Here is a 20,701-nt window from a genome sequence, read left to right as displayed (position 1 = left end):
TGGCTTTTATGACAATTGTCAAATCAGGCTTCTGTTGAGTACTGACGTTCACTGAAAACATTTTTTCTGCAGAGCGGTGTGAGGCTAGAAGTTTGAATTCAGCTCAGTGTTTACAGCCCCTCGCGGTGTCGCAAACTTGCGTAGAATCTGATTTCTTTTAGCTTTGTGTTGTGCATGAGCAGGTGGCCAGTGCGTTTGCTGGCCCTTCACGGTGCAGACCGTTCAAGACAGCTCTATAAAAAAAGACTATAAATACTTGAAGCAGCACTGGCCTATTGGTTTCCGTAGTGTAGTGTTTATCATGTTTGCATTACACGCTAAAGGTCTCCTGTTCGAAACTGGGCGGAAGCATACAATTAGCGGACACTTCTGTCCAAAGCGACATACAATAGTGGAGGTATTCAACAAGACGAGGCAATGCATACGAAAAAGGGCTATTTATTCCAAGTAATTTGTTTGTGCTCAGAGAATTTAGTGCTGGAGTAGGAGTTTCGTTTTCTTTAGAGAGAGGGATATTCACCGGGGTTCGGGTGTACTCTGAAGAGATGGGTGTTAGCTGTCGTTTGAAGGACACCGGTGTATCCGTAATCCGAGTGGGAATGGGAAGGTGATTCCACCAGCGTAGAACATTGAATGAAAACATTGTGGAAAGTGACTTTCCGTCTCTCTGCGCTGGCACCACAAGACAGTGCTCTCACCCTAACCGGAGGCTCCTGTGGTTATCACGATGGCTTTACAAGCGGAGGGTCTCCTGTTAGCAACTGGGCGGAAACATTCAGATTTGCTTTTACGCACATTCTCAATTGGCTCTCTGCTCACTGGATGATCCACGATACAAGGGCATGGATCTGTCAAATGTCATGACTTGACGTTGTACGAGGATTTGACGAAAAAAATGCCCTGCAAACCTTAAAAAGCAACACCATCCCAGGACAATTCTTTTGATCCCCTTTCAGTGCACTTGCATTAAAGCCCGCGTGATGCGGCACTTTGTCAGTGTTACTGTATCATTCGGACATGGGGGCAGAGAGTTAAAGAATTCAGCCTGAGCACACTGCCGCAGGCTCGGTTTGTCAGAAGTGGGATTCGAACCCACGCCTCCAGGGGAGACTGCGACCTGAACGCAGCGCCTTAGACCGCTCGGCCATCCTGACATGCAAGCTTGGCAGGAGCTGTCTCCTGGGAGCCACACCGCAGTACCGTGACATGGAATCTGGTGCTTCACAGCTTGCCCAGCTCCGGCTGTCCAGCTCATTGGCGCTGCAGGCAGCTAATCTGTGCTCGCCTCCTGGGGCTGCGCCTAGTTTCAATAGCCAACACTTGACAGCTGTCATTGCTTACGGCCACACCACCCTGAGGGGGCTATAGAGCAAACAGGAAGTGAGTTGGCAGCAGTAAGGAGAGAAAGGCTCTCCCCATTTTGTTTGTCTACCTTTTTGTTTATTGACCTTGAGTGTTTTTGTTTGTTTGTTTTCTTTTTGTCTTTAAAAACCACCTAACAGCAGCATTTTGCTGACTGAAGGGTGGTTATGTAGTGTGTTTTATTTTTAATCATGGACAGATTCCCCGGCAACGACATGGAAATGGAGGGACTTGCAAGAAAGGATAAAGAAAATGGGCTGGATAATAGACGGAGAGGGAAAGAAAATGGACTTGACAACAGACAAAGAGATAAATAAAATGAAGAGCCCGGCCAACGAAGAGGTGAGAAAGGTAAGGATAAGCAAGAGGTACAAAGAAGAGTATGCACAAAGGAAGCAACAGTAACTGTAGAAGTAGAAAATGTAAAAGATGCAAGAAGATTTGATATAACCAAAGCAGTCATGGAGCTGATTGGAGAAGGAAGAATGCTGGCGGTGAGACCCAAACAAACAAAGGGAGTATGAAGTAACAATGGAGACTGAAGATGACACCGAAATTTTAATAGACAATGGATTGACAATTAAAGGAGTGAAATCTGAAGTACGGAGGTTACAAAACGGAGACTATGTTGTTTCGTTCAAGCATCTGCCTGTTTACCTAGCAAATGAAGAAATTTTAAGCAAGCTAGAGAGATGGGGAGTTTTCCCCATATCTAAAATTAAAAGAAGATTGTATCCTGGCACAAACATAGAAGATGGAACAAGGTTTGTAAAAAACAGATTTCCGGAAGAGATGGTCTCCTTACCATACAGTACCAAAATCGAGACGGCGGAAGCGCCACAGCACTTTAGAGTCATGCACACCAATCAGGTAAAAACCTGTCGACTATGCATGAGCTCAGAAAATGTGATGAAGGAACGCCCAGAATTCAGGTGCTTCAAATGTGACGAAAGGGGACATTTCGCAAGGACCTGTACAGCTGTGTCGGGCCCGGATTGTAAATTGGCCCTAATACCTGCAGGGAGCTTGTCACGCCGAGTTGGCTTTGTCCGCTCGATTGACCAACGCGTACGCCTTGTTTTATCCTTGCAGGCCTAACTTCGCTGGTGAAAGCACTTGTGGGGTTTCTGTAGTGTAGTGGTCATCACGTTCGCCTAACACGCGAAAGGTCCTCGGTTCGAAACCGAGCAGAAACAGTGCTCTTCTTTTGGCGAGAAAATAATAGCATACACTGCCGCACCAGCAATGATCGTCGACAGGCACCCAATCAAAAAGGGTTATCAGCTCGATCTGCCTGAAGGTTTCCGTAGTGTAGTGGTTATCACGTTCGCCTCACACGCGAAAGGTCCCCAGTTCGAAACTGGGCGGAAACAACCTCTGGCTTTTATGACAATTGTCAAATCAGGCTTCTGTTGAGTACTGACGTTCACTGAAAACATTTTTTCTGCAGAGCGGTGTGAGGCTAGAAGTTTGAATTCAGCTCAGTGTTTACAGCCCCTCGCGGTGTCGCAAACTTGCGTAGAATCTGATTTCTTTTAGCTTTGTGTTGTGCATGAGCAGGTGGCCAGTGCGTTTGCTGGCCCTTCACGGTGCAGACCGTTCAAGACAGCTCTATAAAAAAAGACTATAAATACTTGAAGCAGCACTGGCCTATTGGTTTCCGTAGTGTAGTGTTTATCATGTTTGCATTACACGCTAAAGGTCTCCTGTTCGAAACTGGGCGGAAGCATACAATTAGCGGACACTTCTGTCCAAAGCGACATACAATAGTGGAGGTATTCAACAAGACGAGGCAATGCATACGAAAAAGGGCTATTTATTCCAAGTAATTTGTTTGTGCTCAGAGAATTTAGTGCTGGAGTAGGAGTTTCGTTTTCTTTAGAGAGAGGGATATTCACCGGGGTTCGGGTGTACTCTGAAGAGATGGGTGTTAGCTGTCGTTTGAAGGACACCGGTGTATCCGTAATCCGAGTGGGAATGGGAAGGTGATTCCACCAGCGTAGAACATTGAATGAAAACATTGTGGAAAGTGACTTTCCGTCTCTCTGCGCTGGCACCACAAGACAGTGCTCTCACCCTAACCGGAGGCTCCTGTGGTTATCACGATGGCTTTACAAGCGGAGGGTCTCCTGTTAGCAACTGGGCGGAAACATTCAGATTTGCTTTTACGCACATTCTCAATTGGCTCTCTGCTCACTGGATGATCCACGATACAAGGGCATGGATCTGTCAAATGTCATGACTTGACGTTGTACGAGGATTTGACGAAAAAAATGCCCTGCAAACCTTAAAAAGCAACACCATCCCAGGACAATTCTTTTGATCCCCTTTCAGTGCACTTGCATTAAAGCCCGCGTGATGCGGCACTTTGTCAGTGTTACTGTATCATTCGGACATGGGGGCAGAGAGTTAAAGAATTCAGCCTGAGCACACTGCCGCAGGCTCGGTTTGTCAGAAGTGGGATTCGAACCCACGCCTCCAGGGGAGACTGCGACCTGAACGCAGCGCCTTAGACCGCTCGGCCATCCTGACATGCAAGCTTGGCAGGAGCTGTCTCCTGGGAGCCACACCGCAGTACCGTGACATGGAATCTGGTGCTTCACAGCTTGCCCAGCTCCGGCTGTCCAGCTCATTGGCGCTGCAGGCAGCTAATCTGTGCTCGCCTCCTGGGGCTGCGCCTAGTTTCAATAGCCAACACTTGACAGCTGTCATTGCTTACGGCCACACCACCCTGAGGGGGCTATAGAGCAAACAGGAAGTGAGTTGGCAGCAGTAAGGAGAGAAAGGCTCTCCCCATTTTGTTTGTCTACCTTTTTGTTTATTGACCTTGAGTGTTTTTGTTTGTTTGTTTTCTTTTTGTCTTTAAAAACCACCTAACAGCAGCATTTTGCTGACTGAAGGGTGGTTATGTAGTGTGTTTTATTTTTAATCATGGACAGATTCCCCGGCAACGACATGGAAATGGAGGGACTTGCAAGAAAGGATAAAGAAAATGGGCTGGATAATAGACGGAGAGGGAAAGAAAATGGACTTGACAACAGACAAAGAGATAAATAAAATGAAGAGCCCGGCCAACGAAGAGGTGAGAAAGGTAAGGATAAGCAAGAGGTACAAAGAAGAGTATGCACAAAGGAAGCAACAGTAACTGTAGAAGTAGAAAATGTAAAAGATGCAAGAAGATTTGATATAACCAAAGCAGTCATGGAGCTGATTGGAGAAGGAAGAATGCTGGCGGTGAGACCCAAACAAACAAAGGGAGTATGAAGTAACAATGGAGACTGAAGATGACACCGAAATTTTAATAGACAATGGATTGACAATTAAAGGAGTGAAATCTGAAGTACGGAGGTTACAAAACGGAGACTATGTTGTTTCGTTCAAGCATCTGCCTGTTTACCTAGCAAATGAAGAAATTTTAAGCAAGCTAGAGAGATGGGGAGTTTTCCCCATATCTAAAATTAAAAGAAGATTGTATCCTGGCACAAACATAGAAGATGGAACAAGGTTTGTAAAAAACAGATTTCCGGAAGAGATGGTCTCCTTACCATACAGTACCAAAATCGAGACGGCGGAAGCGCCACAGCACTTTAGAGTCATGCACACCAATCAGGTAAAAACCTGTCGACTATGCATGAGCTCAGAAAATGTGATGAAGGAACGCCCAGAATTCAGGTGCTTCAAATGTGACGAAAGGGGACATTTCGCAAGGACCTGTACAGCTGTGTCGGGCCCGGATTGTAAATTGGCCCTAATACCTGCAGGGAGCTTGTCACGCCGAGTTGGCTTTGTCCGCTCGATTGACCAACGCGTGCGCCTTGTTTTATCCTTGTTTTATCCTTGTTTTATGGCTCTCTGCTCACTGGATGACCCATGATACTAGGGCGTGGATCTGTCAAATGTCATGACTTGACGTTGTACGAGGATTTGACGAAAAAATTCCCTGCAAACCTTAAACGACAGACGTCTGCAAAAGATTGCAGTTCTTGAAACAAAGTTACCTCTGATCCGAGCAGAAGCGTTCGCTTACTCAATGGCAGAAAAAATGATGACCTTTCACACAGTCTACATTCGTTCTGTCAGTAACAGCGGCCGGCCGGCAAATAAAATTCTGACATTCCACAGGGCACACTCGCTTGGCGGACAAAAGCCACCGGGGGCTCTCTTTGCGTGTTCCTTCACCTGGTCAAACCGCTTTGAGGGGGGACCTTTCGAGTAGTTTTCGGCGTCAGAACAGACTCTTCTAGCGACGGGTGGGCAGGCCTTCCACAGGCGCGCGCGGCTCTACTGAAGCAAAAGAGGCTTGGCAAAGGACGAGGAAGAGAGGGAAGCGCCGCTCCAGCCGGGTCCAATGCTACTGCCTGAACTCTGTCTTGAACCACTGTACTCAGGGGAGAGCGCGAACGCAGTCCCCCACTACCAGAAATTATGACGTCGAGATTCCAACATTTGGGGTATTCGCAGGGGTCAGCGTGGCCGGAGTGCAATGGCCAAGCCTCACCCTGGGTGAACCACCTTCTTGATCATGGTATCTCCCCTGCCAGGTAGGTATGAGTTGCCGGGTGGCGCAAATGGCAGCCGCCGTTTTCTATCGGCCGTACTCCAGGGCGGTGATGCCCAGCAACCGAGCATGGGGAATGGGCCAGCAACCCCTGTCCCCTGACGGCGCTGTACTTGCAGCAGACGTGCCTGTGCCTGCAAACCACTCGCTAGTAACTGTGGCAACGCATGAAGAGTTTGAGCTTCCTCCAGATGCTGGCTTTGTGTTTTGTCATCAGTTGGGGCTGCCAACACATGGATTCCACTGGACGCACTCGATCTGGGGATAACAGACCCTCTATGGGGGGAGGGGAGGGGATCCTCCTGTTCTTTCTTTCTTTTCCTCCATCTGTTTTCTTTCTCTACAGATGTCGTTTTTCTCTGCTTAGTTTCTGATTTGGTCTATTTGGACATGTCGACCTCCTGCTTTGCTGCGGTTCGGACCGCCTTTGCCAAGAGCTCCGTGCTTTGCACTCTTGCCTTGTATATTTTGTGTCCTGTTTTCTTACGTCAGCCTATCAGCACAGTGCTCAAACAACATAGCTTGAAGAACACGACGGGATCTACAAACGTTCCGCAAAAGAACTTCACTGACGAAAGCGGAAGCGCTAACAAAACAACCTCTCGCTGCAAGCACCTTACATTCCTGGGACGGGAAACCACCGATGGCTGGCTGCGAAACTGCCTCTGGTTCAGATTGGTTTAGAACCGTCCCTCTGCCTAAAACGCCACAGACGTCTGCAAAAGATTGCAGTTTTTGAAACAAAGTTACCTCTGATCCGAGCAGAAGCGTTCGCTTACTTAATGGCAGATAAAATGATGACCTTTCACACGGTCTGCATTCGTTCCATCAGTAACAGCGGCGGGCCGGCAAATAAAATCCTGACATTCCACAGGGCACACTCGCTTGGCGGACAAAAGCCACCGGGGGCTCTCTTTGCGTGTTCCTTCACCTGGTCAAACCGCTTTGAGGGGGGACCTTTCGAGTAGTTTTCGGCGTCAGAACAGACTCTTCTAGCGACGGGTGGGCAGGCCTTCCACAGGCGCGCGCGGCTCTACTGAAGCAAAAGAGGCTTGGCAAAGGACGAGGAAGAGAGGGAAGCGCCGCTCCAGCCGGGTCCAATGCTACTGCCTGAACTCTGTCTTGAACCACTGTGCTCAGGGGAGAGCGCGAACGCAGTCCCCCACTACCAGAAATTATGCAGTCGAGATTCCCACATTTGGGGAGTTCGCAGACATCTGCCCAGGGAACGTGCAATGGTAACTGTAGACTGTAGACTCTCGTCCAACGAGAAGCCGCGATTGTCTACAGTTTGCTTAGACCCTGGGCTAATCGGAGGGATGCATTGTCTAAAGTTTAAAATCAGGGCCAATCAGCGCTGAGGATTTTCCAAAGTTTCTCTTGCTCTGAATGCTCAATTTATCGGGTCAGAAAGTTCATCTGCTGTCGAGATTAATTCGTATGTTAAAGTGATTTTGTGTGGAAAGTTATTTTTATACTGTTATATTGATGCACAGTATGTTTTGTTCACGACATGTTTGAAATATCTCACTTTTTGAGCAGTATTCGTGAGGCTGCGCCTTCAGAAAGTACACCTGTTGTTGAGATTTCGTGTGGTAAGTTATTTTTATACTGTTATATTGATGCACAATATGTTCTGGTTTCATCACGTTCGAAGTTTTTCACTCTTTGTGCAGCATTTTGTCTTTGTTCGTGAGGCTGCGCTGTCAGCAAGTACACCTGTCATAGTGATTTAGAGCGGTAGGTTATTTTTATCCTGTTCTGATAAACAGTATGTTTTGCTCACATCACATTTAAAATATTTCACTGTGTGTGCAGTATTTTGTCTGTGTGCCTGACGCTGCGCTGTCAGACGTTCATCCATTACAGAGATTTTGTGCGGTAAGTTATTTTTATTGTTACATTAATGCTAAGGTCACATCATGTTTTAAATATCTCATTCTTTGTGCAGTGTTTGGTCTGTGCTGGTGACGCTGTGTCGTCAGAAAGTTCACCTGTCCTAGAGATTTCGTGTTGTAGGTTATTTTTATACTGTGATATTACTTATATGTATATATGGCTGCACAAAACCTGAAAAAGTTTAGCTTATGTATTATTTTCAACGCTCGTGTCGGTTTGATAGCTCCATTCACATAGTAAACAGTTGTTTCATTAAAATATAGCAACCATCATGCTAATAAATAAATATCCCTTCATATACAGCAATATATGTGACCATGACAATTATTATCATTAGTTATTACTATGAGAAGTAAAGAACATTTTAAGATCTTAGCTGGGACAAAACATATGATCCATACCTGTACACAGTAAAATCATCAGAGTAAAATTTACTCAGTTCAGAGAACATTTGGTCCCTCTCTAAATTGAGCAAAATTTACTCAGCAGCAGAGTAAAGTTAATGAGCCGATGATGAGTTTAATTAAGTGATGATTGAGGACTGATGATGAACACCTGCTGTTAATATGCAGAAACAGAAGAGAAGCAGCAGCTGCTACGCTCATTGCTTACCTGATTGACTTTATTTCTGTCAGATGTTCAAAAAATCCATATGAGACTGTGGCGAGGGGGCGTGGCCGAGAGCCGTGGGAACGGAGTAAGGCCACCGCGTAAGTGGATACACCTGCGGTGCGCACCTGCCTCGGATCCCACGGAAGGAGCTCTGGACCATAAAAGGAGGAACTATGGCAGAGGAAGCCGAGAGAGGACCGGGCCCGGACATATTTTACTTTTGCTTTCAGTTTGACGGCAGTCTTCGTGAGGAGCTGCCGTCCGTTCGTTTTGGTTTAGACACGGAGACTGCCGTCCCTGTTATTAATAAATATTTTAAAACTGCGTTGGTTCTCCGCCTCCTTCTTTCTGGCGGCCAAAGGGCCATGAACTTTATTACAGTGGTGCCGAAGCCCGGGAGAAGGAGGGACGCGTTGTCCAGATGCCCTTGCCGCTGAGAGAGGGGCGAGTGTTTGGGAGTTAACCTGAGTGGGGGAGAAACCTGTTCGTCTGCCCAGAGTGCCGGGGCGGCCTGAGGCTGGCGAGGAAAGGATCTGCCTGCTGCCGTCTCCCAGCATGGGGAGGAGCAGGAGACGCAGGGCTCACCACCGAAGGGGAAAGTGCTGAAGGGAGCCATCCCACAGAACCCGGGGGAGTTGCCGCGATCCACCATGATGCCAGAGCCTGCATCCATCCACGGAAGCGGAACAGGAGACCAGAGATGCCGCCAGCCAGCCAGGAGAACCGCCGCCGGACGCCAGAAGACAGACGGGAGGATAGATTCCTCCACAGGGCTCCCAGCACGTCATCGCATCTCTCAGCTGGTGGAGGACCGAGTGGCAGCGTGTCTGGAGAACCGAACCCCAATTTTTTTTTTCATTTTCCTCTCTCCCCTTTCCTGGTGTACTCTGTCTTTCCTTTTTTTTCATCTCCTGTTCTCTCGGCCCATCTCATATAGGTCTCGCAGGGGCTGTGGCGCCAACCCCCCCATTGTCTCCGTGAGGAGCTGCCGTCCCTGTTATTAATAAATATTTTTAAACTACGTCGGTTCTCCGCCTCCTTCTTCCAGGCGGCCAAAGGGCCGTGAACTTTATTACAGAGACTTATAGTGAAGTCCAGTGTTGTAATGAGAAACTAAATCATTTGGTGATGAAAGGTTAGTAATTTCAGGAAGAGAGTTAATACTAGCAAAAAAAGAATTCTAAATTAATATGTTTTATGTTACGGAAGGAAATAGTACGGAGAGGTTTGGTGGAAGAAAGAGAGAGTGCAAAATTAAATGAGAGGAGAAAATTATCCGTTATAAGGAGTTCCTCAGCAGAGAGGTCAATGGATGAGACACCAGAGCAGCAGATGAGGTCGAGGGTGTGTCCTTTAGAGTGTGTGGGAACATTGACATGCTGTTGAAGTCCAAAGCTCCCAAGACAGGATATAAAATCTCTTGTAAGGGAGTTATTAAAATTATCCACATGAATATTAAAATCTCCTAAAACTATAATATTAGGTGAGAGGGTGGTAATATGTGTTAAAAAGCAGCAAAGTCATTTAGAAATTCATTATTTAGTTTGGGTGGACGATAAATTATGGAAACATTTGTAGGTGTGGATCCAGAAAGTTTTGAAATCATAGATTCGAATGAAGGAATAATGTGAAAATGTTTTTAGAAAGGAAAATGAGAAAGATTTTCAAGAATGTGTTCTCAAAAATTTCTACATTTGTTTCAGAAACAAAGTGCATAAAAGACCAGTTTCAGAACAATTTTGGAAAAAAATATTTGTGGAAATAGACGAAGAGGGAATCTGGAAGAATTTAAAATGGAAATATTTAGACGCAAAAATTGAAACGTTGGATTATTTCATCAGACATAATGTTATTTTCACTGTAACAAAACTGGCACAAATTGGAAGCAGTGAGAATGCATTATGCAAAATATGTGGACTGGAAAATGAAGGTATTATGCATTTGTTTTTAAAATGTGTTGAATTTAATACATTTATGGCAAAGTTAAAAGAAAGTATTAAACAAATGATGAAAAGTAAAACTGATTGAGGAGGAGACAGAATGGTATAAAATATTTTTATTTGGTTTTAATTAGGGATGCACCGATATGGATTTTTTGGCCGATACCGATAACCGATAATTCTTCGGACTTGGAGGCCGATAGCCGATATGTATAGGCCGATAATAATAAATATTTTAAATTGTTATATTTTTATACAGCAAACTTCATAAAAGATTGAACTGCTCTTATGAACTGAATAGTCTATACTTGAAGCAAAAAAGATATGATTTCGAAATTGCAAGGTGTCAACATCGGATCGATAACGATAATCTTAAAAATAGCATTTATCGGACAATAACGATATGGGCGCCGATATATCGTGCATCCCTAGTTTTAATGGAAGTAAAACAAGAATTGCCAATTTGTTTCTATCAGTTGCAAGAACTGTAATTTGAGAAAGGAGAAACATTGTTAAAAATAAACATGCTAAAATGGAGTTATGGACAATGTATAAAAGAAACTGGAAAACTATATTAAAACTGTGGAACAATATTTTAGAATGGAAGAAAAAGAGACTGAATTTTACAAAACGTTTATGTTGAATACTCCTTATATTACGTACTCACTAGATGGTTTGAAAATAGATTTGCCAGAATGATTATGCTTGTTGTTTTCCTGTTTTGAAACCAACATAATGTCATAAGGAATGTTTGTAAATGATATTTTTATATGCTTCTGAACTGATGTTTTGAAAAAAAAAAAAACATATACTTGGATCGATACAGAGAATATTAGCATGGCCCCTGCGAAAGGATGACACGCAAATCCGTGAAGCGCTCCATATTGCTGTTTTAGTGCGTGGGTAAAAGTACAGAAATGAAAAAAGACAAAAGGCTTTTCACGATTCCAAATGGTGCATGAGGATGGGTTTAGCAAATCGTGGGAGGTGCTACTGGGTCAACTGGAAAGTCTACATGCATGGTGAAAACGAATGTGGGATGCTTTGATCGTTTGTTTTGTTGTGCAACCAATGCACTTCCAAAGCCCTTGCTTTAGTGGGACTTTGCCATAGGCTATCCTGACACTCTAATTTCCCCCTGTCCATAAACTTGGTGACCTACTGCATCAATCAGTGTGCCTAGCACTGACAGGGCCAAAGCTCTGTAGTGCACGGCATACAAGTGGGAACATGGCTCTCCGGTGCCCACCACCCTGGAGGAACATTGCTGGGACTCGAGGCATACATATGCCCTGAGCCTGACCACTGGTCTGTGCTCGCTACGGTGGCACATATACTAAAATTGGATCGATACAGAGAAGATTAGCATGGCCCCTGCGAAAAGGAACCTGATGGATCTTCTCTGTCCCCACCCTGTGGCCCCCAGCAGTCCTCTCGACGTCACATGGCCTTAGACTGCAGGGTAGTGACCCCTGAACCCCAATGGGGTCATCTGTGGCCTTGAAGGGTGCTCATGCTTGTTGAAATTAAACAAATTACCCAATATGGTAAAAAATCAAAGGCGGGAACTGGCATAATTAGCCATGTGCTTTCTGGGGTATGACAGGTGCATATTAATTAGCCATGTGCTGTAGACTGCTCTCATTGTATATCATATATTACATAATTTGAAAAAGAAAATCCATTTTAAATGAATTGAGTAACATATAATAATAATAAGTATGATTTTTTAATAAATGTATTACATTATATTCAAATATAATTGTATGTTTATTTGCAACATAACTAAATATAGCTTTTTTGAATTGCATGTCAGTTAGATAAAATATTTTTATAATCAGGACTTATATTTGACACCTTTTAAGAAATAAAATATTTTAATAGTTTAATAATAAACATACTGAAATATTGACTTTTAAATGTTTTAGAATTTTGTCAATTATATTGACCGTAATGTTCAGGTAACTTATTTATTAATATTAAATAACACATAATAAAATATTTAAAGAACTGATTAAACTAAATATAGTACCTAAAATATTAGGTTGTAGGATATAAGAAATATTATATTAAAATACTTTCAAATTTAAATTTCAGGCATTGATATTTAAATAGGTTTGTCAATTTTTTAAAGTTTAATAAATTATTTAAAAATTCAATTAAATATATTTTAAAATATTTCATTTACATCAATGTTTCCAGTTATATTTACATATACACATATTATTTTTTACTGCATTTACATTGAACATTTACTTAAATTTACAATATAATTTTATACCATTTTTATTTTTACTGTTAGCTAAACTACAGTTTATAACTTGTTTATGAATAATAAACAGAACCCTAATATTACCATCCTTTAAATTACACAATGATAACATTAAAGCAACCACATGAATATGTGTACGCAGTGTATTTTTGCAAGTTTTATTTTATCCTTTAACACTTGTTTGCAATAAATGAATAGAAAAAATTATGAATGTAAAGTGTAATATAAATATTGTGTAAAGTTATTCGAGTCACAACAGATAACCCACTCTTGGGACACTGTAGCTACTGAACAAATCTTTAAAAAAAGCTGAAATGTACACAGAGATTAGAAATAAAATAGAAAAATGTTTATTTACACAAAATATATAACCATTTATACTTTTAACATATTAGGGCAGTACAATATAGCGTAAAATTATTTTATTATCACAACAGTTTATGCAATATTTAAAAAAAAAAAAAAAATCACAAACATATGATAAATTATTATTTTATAAACTACCTTCCCAGTAGTTGCTGCTCGGCTATTTGCTAGAGCAGCTCAAAGCATAACCCAGAGCTGTAAATAAACACTAATAGCAGAAGTTAAGAAAAAAAAAGAAAATGACAACAGCCAATCAGAGTCAGAATATCTTGCCTATTTGTTTTAAAAAAAATGATGTTTGTACCTTTACAGTGTTTTTAGACTTAGACTTAATTTTTAGAATTAGTTATTTGCATCTGAACAATATCTTTTAACTGTTTAATATTATTAAGTAAAAGATTTAATAACACAGATAAAAAATGCATTTTTGTTGGGAAATGTTATCTTAGAAATAATAGCATTTTCTATGCTATCATAAATGTTATTTTAGAAATAATAGCATTTTCTATGCTATCATAAATGTTATTTTAGAAATAATAGCATTTTCTATGCTATCATAAAGCCCTACAACTTGTACATGTATATTTGTATTTGTTTTATACAAAATAAACATTTATTTTGCTTAGTTGTTTTAAAGACTAAATGTTTGCACCTTGACAGTGTTTTTAGACTTATAATTTTTAGAATTAGAGTTAATTGCATCTGAACAATATCTTTTAACCACTTAATATTATTAAGTAAATGATTTAATAACACAGAAAAAAAATGCATTTTTCTAGGGAAATGTTATTTTAGAAATAATCGCGTTTTTCTATGCTATCATAAAGCCCTAAAACATATACATGTATATATCTATTTTTTGTCAAACAAAATAAACATTTACAACGAAGCTTGTCGTCTTTATAGTCTATTTTGTCTCCTTTTTTAACTTCCTCTATCTACTGCACCGCTTTATAAATCGCGCTTCCTGGAGGTCCCGCCCAGCGGCCAATCGGAGCGCACGTTCAGTGGAACTTTCTCAAAGAGCCAACGGCACGCTACATGACATGACCAAATTCGGAAGCACGCTTTGTGGAACTTTGCGTCGACCAATCCCGAGCCAGACGTCGGGCCAATCAGGAAGAAGGGAAAGTGGAACTGTGGAACGGGAAGGGAACCGAAGATTCTCCCGCAAGAGGCGCAAGGATGACACGCAAATCCGTGAAGCGCTCCATATTGCTGTTTTAGTGCGTGGGTAAAAGTACAGAAATGAAAAAAGACAAAAGGCTTTTCACGTTTCCAAATGGTGCATGAGGATGGGTTTAGCAAATCGTGGGAGGTGCTGCTGGGTCAACTGGAAAGTCTACATGCATGGTGAAAACGAATGTGGGATGCTTTGATCATTTGTTTTGTTGTGCTAATGCACTTCCAAAGCCCTTGCTTTAGTGGGATTGCCATAGGCTATCGTGACACTCTATCGTGACACTCTAAAAGCTCTGTAGTGCACGGCATACAAGTGGGAACATGGCTCTCCAGGTCCCACCACCTTGGAGGAACATTGCTGTGTCGCAAATCCGTGAAGCGCTCAATATTGCTGTTTTAGTGTGTGGGTAAAAGTACAGAAATGAAAAAAGACAAAAGGCTTTTCACGTTTCCAAATGGTGCATGAGGATGGGTTTAGCAAATCGTGGGAGGTGCTGCTGGGTCAACTGGAAAGTCTACATGCATGGTGAAAACGAATGTGGGATGCTTTGATCCTTTGTTTTGTTGTGCTAATGCACTTCCAAAGCCCTTGCTTTAGTGGGATTGCCATAGGCTATCGTGACACTCTAATTTCCCCCCCGTCCATAAACTTGGTGACCTACTGCATCAATCAGTGTGCCTAGCACTGACAGGGCCAAAGCTCTGTAGTGCACGGCATACAAGTGGGAACATGGCTCTCCGGTTCCCACCACCCTGGAGGAACATTGCTGGGACTCGAGGCGTACATATGCCCTGAGCCTGACCACTGGTCTGTGCTCGCTACGGTGGCACATATACTAAAATTGGATCGATACAGAGAAGATTAGCATGGCCCCTGTGAAAGGATGACACGCAAATCCGTGAAGTGCTCCATATTGCTGTTTTAGTGCGTGGGTAAAAGTACAGAAATGCAAAAAGACAAAAGGCTTTTCACGATTCCAAATGGTGCATGAGGATGAGTTTAGCAAATCGTGGGAGGTGCTGCTGGGTCAACTGGAAAGTCTACATGCATGGTGAAAACGAATGTGGGATGCTCTGATCGTTTGTTTTGTTGTGCTAATGCACTTCCAAAGCCCTTGCTTTAGTGGGACTTTGCCATAGGCTATCCTGACACTCTAATTTCCCCCTGTCCATAAACTTGGTGACCTACTGCATCAATCAGTGTGCCTAGCACTGACAGGGCCAAAGCTCTGTAGTGCACGGTATATAAGTGGGAACATGGCTCTTCGGGTCCCACCACCTTGAAGGAACATTGCTGGGACTCGAGGCGTACATATGCCCTGAGCCTGACCACTGGTCTGTGCTCGCTACGGTGGCACATATACTAAAATTGGATCGATACAGAGAAGATTAGCATGGCCCCTGCGAAAGGATGACACGCAAATCCGTGAAGCGCTCCATATTGCTGTTTTAGTGCGTGGGTAAAAGTACAGAAATGAAAAAGACAAAAGTATTTCACGATTCCAAATGGTGCATGAGAATGGGTTTAGCAAATCGTGGGAGGTGCTGCTGGGTCAACTGGAAAGTCTACATGCATGGTGAAAACGAATGTGGGATGCTTTGATCGTTTGCTTTGTTGTGCAACCAATGCACTTCCAAAGCCCTTGCTTTACTGGGACTTTGCCATAGGCTATCCTGACACTCTAATTTCCCCCTGTCCATAAACTTGGTGACCTACAGCATCAATCAGTGTGCCTAGCACTGACAGGGCCAAAGCTCTGTAGTGCACGGCATACAAGTGGGAACATGGCTCTCCAGGTCCCACCACCTTGGAGGAACATTGCTGGGACTCGAGGCGTACATATGCCCTGAGCCTGTCCACTCGTCCGTGCTCGCTACGGTGGCACATATACTAAAATTGGATCGATACAAAGAAGATTAGCATGGCCCCTGCGAAAGGATGACACGCAAATCCGTGAAGCGCTCCATATTGCTGTTTTAGTGCGTGGGTAAAAGTACAGAAATGAAAAAAGACAAAAGGCTTTTCACGTTTCCAAATGGTGCATGACAATGGGTTTAGCAAATCGTGGGAGGTGCTGCTGGGTCAACTGGAAAGTCTACATGCATGGTGACAACGAATGTGGGATGCTTTGATCGTTTGCTTTGTTGTGCAACCAATGCACTTCCAAAGCCCTTGCTTTACTGGGACTTTGCCATAGGCTATCCTGAAACTCTAATTTCCCCCCGTCCATAAACTTGGTGACCTACTGCATCAATCAGTGTGCCTAGCACTGACAGGGCCAAAGCTCTGTAGTGCACGGCATACAAGTGGGAACATGGCTCTCCGGTTCCCACCACCCTGGAGGAACATTGCTGGGACTCGAGGCGTACATATGCCCTGAGCCTGAGTGTACACTACGGTGGCACATATACTAAAATTGGATTGATACAGAGAAGATTAGCATGGTCCTGCGAAAGGATGACACGCAAATCCGTAAAGCGATCCATATTGCTGTTTTAGTGCGTGGGTAAAAGTACAGAAATGAAAAAAGACAAAAGGCTTTTCACGATTCCAAATGGTGCATGAGGATGGGTTTAGCAAATCGTGGGAGGTGCTGCTGGGTCAACTGGAAAGTCTACATGCATGGTGAAAACGAATGTGGGATGCTTTGATCGTTTGTTTTGTTGTGCTAATGCACTTCCAAAGCCCTTGCTTTAGTGGGACTTTGCCATAGGCTATCCTGACACTCTAATTTCCCCCTGTCCATAAACTTGGTGACCTACTGCATCAATCAGTGTGCCTAGCACTGACAGGGCCAAAGCTCTGTAGTGCACGGGATACAAGTGGGAACATGGCTCTAGGATAGAAAGGAGAAAAGACAAAAGGTTTTTTACGATTCCAAATGGTGCATGAGCAGGGTTTTAGCTGTTGGGATAGTTTACAGTTTAACCCAAAGAATGACCAGTCTGATAGATGAAGAAGAGCTAGAGTCAGAGATTCAAATAAATAAATAAATCAAGTTTACCTAAGATAGTTTGCAGTTTCATCATCAGAAGCCAGCTTCAACACTCGCAATAAGTTCCTAGGCTGCTCTGCTTACAATCACCAATCAATAACAATTATACTCTGACATAATGTCATTTCCAACTGAACACTGTGATTATCAGTTTTCATGGAACAGGCAGATAGCAGCTCATAGCTGATATCTAATGAGAGAGAAAGAGAGTTTTGAGCAATCCAGAACTGTTAATGTATGTTTACTCAATTTAAACATACATTAAACATAACATTAACTTCAATAACATAATTTTATTGTAATCTTTTACTCAAGCCCGTCCTAAAACATATAAAACAGAGTTGACATGCTTTTTCAAAGTAATGCTGTTACAGTCAACAACAGTTTTAGATCTTTCAGGGGTTAACTGCATCCATCAAAGTATTATTTCAACCCCCATTTATGTTACTTATATATTACTAAAAATATTTAAATCCAACCATAAAGCTGCTTGTTTGCACAGACTTACATGGCACATTTTTTATACAGACATGTCTCTGTTACTTTTACAGCCAAAAGTCAAAAGTCATGGTGAGGGCTAAATCAAGATAACAGTGCACTCACACAGAATCTTATCTTCTAAGACAAAACATACGCTATTCTTTACTCCCATAATGTTACTGTCAGTTTCTGTGCTTAGTTTTTGGCTACTAGACACTCAATATTTAGATTTTAGCTTTTCATTGACAATTAATTGCCAAAGGCATTTTTTATCTTAAAATCGGTTCTAAAATCATTTTAAACCTAAGAGCTTAGCTGAGCCATTTACTGCATTCTGCTCTCATCTGTTTCTTTTTATATCAGAGTTTAACACCAAAAGCAACAAGAAATTGAGAATGAAATCTTACTAACAGCGCTTAGCTTTTGCTTGATTAATCTGCAAACCATCCCAAGATGTGGAAACTGTCCAGATCGGTCCAATCCAGTTAGGGTCATATTTTTTTCGGGATTGCTCCTGGTGCATCATTGATCAATCAACCTCGCCCTAATATTTCTAGGTTTCTTGTCTGACTTTTGTGGCCACTACTATCTAATGGATACCGATTAAGATGTTATTTAAGAATTTATTTATTTATTTAACTATTTCTTTCCCTAATAATCTGACCTACTCTATTCTTAGGATTCGGGCCCTTTTGTCTGTGAAACAGCAAGATAGCAGTGGTGGAACTAAATACAATCTCGGGTTAATTTAGTCCACTACTAAATAAAAACCAGTCCAAGTTTTATCCCCGAGAATGTCCTAAAAGCCTCTTACACACCCGTCACTGAGTACTTAACTCTGGGTGGAGGAGGTACACCCCTTAACTACTGTTATACTTATTACTATCGTTATAGGTGTACCGCAAAATGCACCAGCTCACAAGGGGATTCCACACAAAGCTACCACAAAATTTTGCCTTTCATTCACGTCTGAATGAGAACCCAACAGCTTTCCGTTACTACCCACTACTCCACAGACCATCCCTAGTCTATAATATTTTAAATCTTTCTATATTTCTTTTTGTTGATTGATCAATGGTGTCACCAGTAAACAAGTGCCACGCGTCCATCAAAACTGTAGGGATAGTATACAGTTTAACCCAAAGAATGACCAGTCAGGTATATAAAAAAGAGCCAGAGTCAGAGATTTAAATAAATAAATCAAGTTTACAGAAGATAGTTTGCAGTTTCATCAGCTGAAACCAGCTTCAACTCTCGCAATGAGTTCCTAGGCCGCTCTGCTTACAATCACCAATCAATAACAATTATACTCTCACATAACGTCATTAACTGCGTCATACATATAGGTGTTATAGCCTGATTGGTTAAAACACAGATAAACTAGGTGAATTTCCACGTGGGGTTTGTGCGTATATTCTGAACAATATCTTAAAGGTGCAGTAGGTGATCTGCCAAAATGCTAACCGCTTAGCATATTATCTTTGGACGGCGGCGAGGGACTGTGATTTAAAGCCACACCCCCTGAAATCGCGAACGCGCGCACCGCGTCACAACAGCAGACAGACAACCCCACTAGTTCATGTCATTTGCCAGTTAGTTAGTGCCAGCGCCATGCAGGAATTACATTTATTACTTAACCACACTTACATGCTATTTCAGAGTGAATATTCAGTGTAGCGATAAACAGTATAGGAAGGCTATCATTGTTCAAAAATGACCAAAGTTAATATAAAAGCAATTTCAGCTCAATAAAGCAGGTTAGGCTGAATAGCACTATTTACTGATGTTTTGTTGTTAAACTAAATATAAATCTGTCTATAAATCATTATCGATGCTGTAAAATGACCTTATGAAACTGAAAATAATCACATCAATCTTTCACCGGGAGATTTTAGTGGCTGAACAAAACGTCTGTGCATATAAGTCATTCATAACACAACACAATCTAACATCAGCTTAGCCTGACTACAATAGTTTTAAAACAGAACATTACCTCTCTAATAGTAATACTTCAACCATGGTGTTGTCCTTCCTCCAGCGTGCTAAAGTAACTCCAATATTGATTCAGGTTTTTAAAAGTTTCAATTCAGTATTTGATTTCTCCCGGTCCGTCTCGTGAGCTGGAACTTATGCAGACGGGCTTATGCAGACGGCCACACGCTAATGGCGTATCTGCGTGAACAGATGCGCAGAAGTCCGAATCTACATTTGCTGACAGACAGCCTGACCTGCTTATCGGAATTATGGGAGATTATAGTCCGACTCTATTTAATTGGATGAACATTTTTTTAGGTTTATGCTTTACCCAGGATAAAAAAATACATATAAACACATTTAGATAATTTACTGTAATCATTACTATTGGACTATGAAGAGACTTTCAACCAGAACAAAAATTGTTTCTGAAGATAATCACCTGCTGCACCTTTAAGCATAAATGTCAGACATCCCTTAGACTGATTGAAGCTGACTCCAGACCTGTGAAACGGATCAACAATCAAATAGAACACACACACACACCTAAAGTATAATCTGTTTCTTATTCAAGGCTGAGTGTACTCTCAGCCATCTTTATCAAAACTGGTTAAAAATTTGTATAATCTACATTCAGGCAGTTATAATCTTACTATACAAAGTCTATCTTGAATAAAAAGTAGAATCACTTTAAAATAATTAACCGTAAAAACAGCAAAATCACTTTAGACATTTTAGATAGTATTAACTCATAGAAATAACAATAGAGACATTTGATTCCAGTCCTCAGCCCTCAGTTCCACTTAAGGTCTCTGTGACCTCTGACCTAGTTTGGTGGCTTCTGAAAAAAGTTATAAAGAGACAGGCAAATGCACTGAACATTCTTATATTAAGCAATGTGTTAACTTATTCATTAATTAAAATCATTTCACAGTAAATACTCATTCAAATGATCATATAATTATATTTAATTAAAAAAAATAAGTAACAAGATGATGAAAATAGGATAAACGTTGGTCCATGATGAGACAGATTGGAAAGCAGAAATCCGAATCCTTCA

The 20,701-nt window shown here is 42.0% G+C and overlaps 2 protein-coding genes, 1 long non-coding RNA gene, 10 other non-coding genes and 1 pseudogene across 14 annotated transcripts in view; 10 read left to right on the top strand and 4 right to left on the bottom strand.

Annotated features, from left to right (window-relative positions):
* LOC101886704 (zinc finger protein) overlaps positions 1-20,701 on the bottom strand; it is an 846,922-nt gene that overhangs the window by 198,459 nt on the left and 627,762 nt on the right. The window lies entirely within an intron of this gene.
* The window catches only part of LOC147844817 (uncharacterized), a 532,816-nt gene that overhangs the window by 363,199 nt on the left and 148,916 nt on the right, over positions 1-20,701 (top strand). The window lies entirely within an intron of this gene.
* Positions 1-20,701, top strand: part of LOC137489479 (NACHT, LRR and PYD domains-containing protein 3-like) — a 275,187-nt gene that overhangs the window by 171,939 nt on the left and 82,547 nt on the right. The gene's annotated exons all lie outside the window — the stretch shown is intronic.
* On the bottom strand, positions 1,072-1,154 carry trnal-cag (transfer RNA leucine (anticodon CAG)). The gene has a single exon. It is a non-coding gene; the product is annotated as a tRNA-Leu (tRNA).
* On the top strand, positions 2,486-2,558 carry trnav-aac (transfer RNA valine (anticodon AAC)). The gene has a single exon. It is a non-coding gene; the product is annotated as a tRNA-Val (tRNA).
* On the top strand, positions 2,663-2,735 carry trnav-cac (transfer RNA valine (anticodon CAC)). The gene has a single exon. It is a non-coding gene; the product is annotated as a tRNA-Val (tRNA).
* On the bottom strand, positions 3,812-3,894 carry trnal-cag (transfer RNA leucine (anticodon CAG)). The gene has a single exon. It is a non-coding gene; the product is annotated as a tRNA-Leu (tRNA).
* Positions 5,748-5,911, bottom strand: LOC137494467 (U1 spliceosomal RNA). Its single transcript, XR_015486798.1, has one exon. It is a non-coding gene; the product is annotated as a U1 spliceosomal RNA (small nuclear RNA).
* Positions 11,158-11,260, top strand: LOC137495085 (U6 spliceosomal RNA). Its single transcript, XR_015485185.1, has one exon. It is a non-coding gene; the product is annotated as a U6 spliceosomal RNA (small nuclear RNA).
* LOC137495115 (U6 spliceosomal RNA) lies at positions 11,684-11,757 on the top strand (annotated as a pseudogene).
* LOC137494916 (U6 spliceosomal RNA) lies at positions 15,004-15,110 on the top strand. The gene has a single exon (XR_015484954.1). It is a non-coding gene; the product is annotated as a U6 spliceosomal RNA (small nuclear RNA).
* Positions 15,531-15,637, top strand: LOC137494761 (U6 spliceosomal RNA). Its single transcript, XR_015489576.1, has one exon. It is a non-coding gene; the product is annotated as a U6 spliceosomal RNA (small nuclear RNA).
* Positions 16,059-16,165, top strand: LOC137495015 (U6 spliceosomal RNA). The gene has a single exon (XR_015485079.1). It is a non-coding gene; the product is annotated as a U6 spliceosomal RNA (small nuclear RNA).
* On the top strand, positions 16,579-16,684 carry LOC137495080 (U6 spliceosomal RNA). The gene has a single exon (XR_015485181.1). It is a non-coding gene; the product is annotated as a U6 spliceosomal RNA (small nuclear RNA).

This window comes from Danio rerio, chromosome 4 (assembly GCF_052040795.2).
Source record: "Danio rerio strain M-AB ecotype USA chromosome 4, GRCz13ab, whole genome shotgun sequence".
Taxonomy (NCBI): domain Eukaryota; kingdom Metazoa; phylum Chordata; class Actinopteri; order Cypriniformes; family Danionidae; genus Danio; species Danio rerio.
This window is presented reverse-complemented; position numbering and strand designations above follow the sequence as displayed.